Consider the following 5,699-nt stretch of genomic DNA (forward strand, 5'->3'; position numbering starts at 1 on the left):
ACAACAGAGACAAATTGATAGTTTTTTACAGCTCAGACGGTTGTGGATGTAAAGTCTGAAGTGTCCATCAAGGGTTTGACCTTCCCCCAGCTAGCATGCAGAAAGAATGATCAAAATTTCCACCGGTGTGTGTATCTCGCTGGTACTTATGGTTACACACAGAAATGCAACTACAGAAATGAAACTGCTTGCTGTGTATATCCTCGTACTTGATGTTCTAAATCTCCAGCAAGGGAGAAAAAGAAGATAGTGCACTACCTTTGGGAAACTACAAATTCTACGAGTTTATTCCATACTTACAAAAACAGATATGGATAAAAACATAAGATAAGCACTTGTAACACGCCAAATAATGCAACCCGACCCTGGGTTTCGCCCTTCCGGCTTCCTCTGGGGCATATAGGCGTGTACCATATATGTGTTTAAATAGCTGTCAATCTTGTTAACATATAACCGATTTAAATTGCTTTTATATATATATATATATATATATATATAACAACCAATTTTAAAAACATTGATAAAATAACATATGAAAAATACACAATTATTCACACAATAAGTGTAGTTATGAATGGATTGAATAAAAAAACTCATCATTTGTTGTGAAACTGCGCTGCTGCATAATGAGATCTAATTCCATGACTCGTCTATGCTACTTAACTAGAAGCTGTGTGAATAAGATTCAATCTGTCCAAGACATATATAAAAAACATATATAGAAGTATAACCAATATGATGTATTTTTTATGATGATCCCCACATTCCTTCCACCTATATGAATAACTATGCTCGGTTATATGAATCACAATGATCCACCTTATACCAATGACAATTTGGAAATATAGGTTATTACAATATTATATGTCAATCTTACAATATTATATACCGATCTTACATCTTATACATGCGGGTAACGTACCCTTATTTTTTATTTTTTGGGTTAGAAGGTGGTTACAAAATTTTTTTTTATGTAGATGTAATATAGAGCTGTGATAAATTAAAGAAAATTCAAAGTCCAAGTTTAATCCCAAAGGGCATAGTGTTTTTTAAATGATAGATCCAATAGGATTCTCTTTGGCTCTTTTTTTTAATATAATTATCACCACGCCAGTGATTTTTAACAGATTCAATTTCATCAAATTTTGTTTTATTAGGATTTTTATTATGAAACTACACATAGTGTGCAGATACGCTATGGCCAATTTTTCCTTTCCTAATGTAGTTACAATGCTCAGCTAATCGTGTTTTCAGTTTTCACATACATAAGTCCACACGGACAGACTAGCATGTATACGACTCCTTTAGTGTCACAGGTAATAAAATTTTCGATGTTAAATTCTTTTGTCATGTTCGAATTAGTGAATGTTTTGAATACACCTTTCACTTTGTTGTAGCCAACGTCTTTACATGCCTTGCATTTATTGCAGGAGAAAAAACCTTTTGCAGAAATAATAGCTCCCTTGCTATATTTTATATAGCTATTTGTTAATGTGTCCTTAATGTTTTTAGCTCTATGATAAATGACAATCGGATCTGATGGTAACAATGGTCCTACTACAGGATCACTTTTTATAATATGCCAATTTTGTTTAAAAATATTTTACATTTTTACTGCCCCTGAAGAGAAGGAAGTTATGAAAGGTACATGCATAATATCTCCCTTTTTTTTATTTTATTTTTTCTACGCATCTGATTCTTCCCTATTGCGATCAAATTCTTCTTCAACCTCTTTTAATGCAGAATTGACAATTTCAGGACTATAATTCCTTTTCTCGAGACGTGATCGGATAATATCAGACTGAATATGAAAATCTGTTGGATTAGTGAAGTTCTTTTTTATTCTTTTAAACTGTCCTTTAGGGTTGTTATTAAGCCATGGTTTATAATGGCAGCTAGTATATTCAATGTAACTATTGCAATCCGTTTTTTTTTTTAATTTTGTGTTCAATTTATTTCCATCTATAAAGACTGCCAAATCCAAAAAACAGATTATTTTTTTTATAGCAATGTTCCGAGGTAAATTTGAGATTTTTAGTATTTATATTCATGTATTTGATAAAAGACACTAAACTAGCCTCACTTCCTTCCCAAATGATCAAAATATTGTCTATATAGCGTTTGTATATTCTAATAGATTTTGAAAATAAATTTTTATTTGAATATATATGATCATCTTCCCAAACTGTTAGATATAAATTGGCATAACTGGGAGCGAATTTAGCTCCCATCGCCGTGCCTGCAATCTGTAAATAATATTGAGAATCGTACCAAGAATATTTTTCAAAATCAATTTCAAGATAAAATCTTTTTGTTCTATTTGCATCTCATTATCTGCATTAAATATGTTTTGTATTGCATCTATGCCCAAATTATGTGGTATGCAAGTGTATAAGGACCAGTGGCGGATTAAGTAGACCATGGGCCCTCGGCTGTTACCCAAACTTGGGCCCCCCTTCCGCACCGCCGCCCTGCCGCGCCGTAACTATTTTTAACACTACCTTTTTGGGCAAGCATTAACAAATGGCTGTTACGATTCCCCTTGTCACAGGGCTGTGTCCCTACATACTGACAGTATCACACTGTGTAGGGACACGTCCTCTTGACAGGGTGAATTGTCCATCAGTCCTGGACTGCAAAAATACTTTTTGTGAAATACAAGGATTTCATATAATAAACATGTGAGGAGAGGTGACAGATTCTCTATAACTCTAGTGACTCACAGGTCACGACGTCTCAGATTCTAGTCGTTTTTTTCCTCTTTTCTTCTCCATCCGTTCCAGAGCTCATGACGACTTCTCCCGGCCATGACTCATTTCTGCAGAATTTGCCACTCAGATGTCTTCGGCTCCTCACTTTTCCAACATTTCCACACCTATAAACGAAAATAAAGTTATCATGGTGCCACATACTGTGCCCCTAAATATAATAGCACCAAACACTGCGCACCTGAATATAATAATACCACACACTGTAAAACACCACATAAACACAGCCCCCTGTACATAGTGCCACACACAGCCCCTGTAGATATTACAAACCACCATAGATAGCGACACACACAGCCCCCTGTAGATATCACACATCCCCCCCCCCGTAGAGAGCGTTACACACAGCCCCCTGTACATAGTGGCACACAGCCCCTGTAGATATTACACACCCCCATAGATAGCGCCACACCCAGCCCCCTGTAGATATCACACATCCCCCCCCGTAGAGAGCGTTACACACAGCCCCCTATAGATAGTGCCATACAGCCCCCCTGTACAGAGCGCCACACAGCCCTCCCCCTCTTGCAAATAGCGCCATTAAGCCCGCCCCTATAAAGAGCGCCACACACATACCGCTGTGGATAGCACTACACAGCCCTCCTTGTATATAGTGCTACACAGCCCTCCCCCTTGTAAATAGTGTCACACAGCGCTCCCCCCTTTGTATATAGTGTCACACAGAGCTCCCCCTTTGTATATAGGGTCACACAGTGCTCCCCCCTTGCATATAGGGCCACATAGCACCCCCCTTGTATATAGTGACACAGAGCACTCCCCCTTTTGTATACAGGCCCACACAGCGCTACCCTCCCCCTTGTATATAGGGCCACCCAGCACTCCCCCTTGTATATAGTGTAACGGAGCAATCCCCCCCTTCCTTGAATATATACACAGTGATAGGCCCCACCTAAAAAAAATATATACAGTTTACTTACCTTAGTAGTATACCTACATGAAGAACACCACGAAAGAAATTCCCCAGATACATTTATCGCAGTCACAAAATCTGACCCATCACATAATAACCCATGGGGAAAGACGCATGGTAATAACGGTGAACCCGCTGATTAATTACAAAAACCTATAAATCGGAGTCTGACACACCAAAAATAACTTTAAAATAGAAAATTTATTGAATACATCTAAAAAATGCCACAAAAGTTAAAACAGAGATGATATCCACAGTACAGAAAGACAACCAGATTAATTGTATATAATAATTCCAGATATATGGGTAAAGGGCAACACTGTTCAGATACAGGAATACATCCACAGTGGGTTACAATTGTGTAGCGTCATATACATATTCTGATACATTCACCAGCAAAATGGGCTATTCAGCACATAGGGCAAAACTCCCCCGTATGTATCTCTTTCACATTTTTAAAGTATAAATTAAGTAAGCATCAATGAGTAACGTACAAAAGTATAAATACCCCTAAATAAGGCCAGATGCAAAAATCAGTAAAGAAACAATACAAATACTAGTACCATGCACAAGTAAAATACATGGCTCAAATTTAAACAAGTGAAAACAGACACATGAAATACGAGCAGGGCAATAGCTGTAATGTCAGCCCCAGTTACAGACACTCAAACACCCATTAGATTAAATATGGTAGAAAAAAGCTTTTGCTGGAACACAGACATATGCTGGAAGCGGAGTTCATACCCATTGTGACAGGTCACCGTCTCTGGTGTCAACCCCCGCTTCCAGCGGTGCCAAAACAGTGGAAATCCCCCAAAAGTGACTCCATTTTGGAAACTACACCCCTTGAGGAAATTATCTAGGGGTATAGTGAACATTTTGACCCCGCAGGTTTTTTGCAGAAATGATTGGAAATAGGCCGTGAAAATGAAAATCTACATCCTTTCAAAGAAAATGTAGGTTTAGCTAATTTTTTCTAGTTTCCACAAGAACTAAAGGAGAAAAAGCACCCCAACATTTGTAAAGCAATTTCTCCCGAGTAAAACAATACCTCACATGTGGTCATAAACGGCTGTTTGGATACACTGCACCCCAGACGGGAAAGAGAGCCATTTGGAGCTCAAATTTAGCAGGCATGGTTTGCGGAGGCCAAGTCGCATTTGCAAAACCCCTGAGGGACCAAAACAGTGAAAACGCCAAAAAAGTGACTCCATTTAGGAAAATACACCCCTTGAAGAATCCATCTAGGGGTGTAGTGAGCATTTTGACCCCACAGGGTTTTCATAGATTGTATTAGAATTTGGCAGTGAAGATAAAAATAATCCTTTTTTTCCAATAAGACATAGCTTTAGCTCAAATTTTTTCATTTTCTCAAAGATAAAGGAAAAAAAGAACCCCAATATTTGTAAAGCAACTTCTCTGGAGTACGGAAATACCCCATATGTGGTCATAAACTGCTGTTTGAGGCACATCGCAAGGATCAGAAGGGAAGGAGCGCCATTTGGCTTTTGGAGCACAGATTTTGCTGGATTGGTTTCTTGACACCATGTCGCTTTTGCAAAACCCCTAAGGTACTAGTACAGTGGAAACTACACCCCTTGAAGAATTCACCTAGGGGTGTAGTGAGCATTTGGACCCCACAGGTGTTTCATAGATTTTATTAGAATTGGGCAGTGAAAATAAAAAACAATCCTTTGTCTTCAATAAGACGTAGTTTTAGCTCAAAATTTTTCATCTTCTCAACAAATAAAGGAAAAAAAGAACCACAACACTTGTAAAGCGATTTCTCCCGAGTACGGCAATACCCCCTATGTGGTCATAAACTGCTGTTTGGGCACAGAGTAGGGCTCAGAAGGGAGGTAGCGCCATTTGGCTTTTGGAGCGCGGATTTTGCTTGGTAGTAGATTTTTTTTTAATATTACTGGTGTTTCTGTTTAGAATGTGGGGGATTTGTAAGCTGGGCAGAGTATATCAGAGGCATAGTCAGGTGGTATAATAAT

The sequence above is a fragment of the Rhinoderma darwinii genome, chromosome 1 (genome assembly GCF_050947455.1).
Source record: "Rhinoderma darwinii isolate aRhiDar2 chromosome 1, aRhiDar2.hap1, whole genome shotgun sequence".
Lineage (NCBI taxonomy): Eukaryota > Metazoa > Chordata > Amphibia > Anura > Rhinodermatidae > Rhinoderma > Rhinoderma darwinii.